The sequence below is a fragment of the Chionomys nivalis genome, chromosome 26 (assembly GCF_950005125.1).
Source record: "Chionomys nivalis chromosome 26, mChiNiv1.1, whole genome shotgun sequence".
NCBI lineage: Eukaryota > Metazoa > Chordata > Mammalia > Rodentia > Cricetidae > Chionomys > Chionomys nivalis.
The window spans coordinates 41084025-41084286 of record NC_080111.1 but is presented as its reverse complement, the minus strand read 5'-3'; positions in this window follow the sequence as shown (position 1 = coordinate 41084286).

Sequence of the window (262 nt, the reverse complement as noted above, 5' to 3'; positions counted from 1 at the left end):
GCTCTCGTTGGGTTAAGATGACCCCGATGATGAAGGGGGTCGAGGCGAAGCGGTAAGAGGCTCTCTGAGGTTCCCCTCCGTGAGCGGAGGACGTCGGGCGAGCGGCCCACCGTGCGCTGCCTTCTCCCGTAGGCTGTGAGCACTGTGTGGTGTTGAGCGGTCGCGGCCGGCCTTTTTTCTTCTCACCGTTAAAGGTGGGTGGTCTGTCGATTGACGAGAATGCCTCCCCGCCTGGTGTTAGACCCGGTGGGTGTTCCTGGAG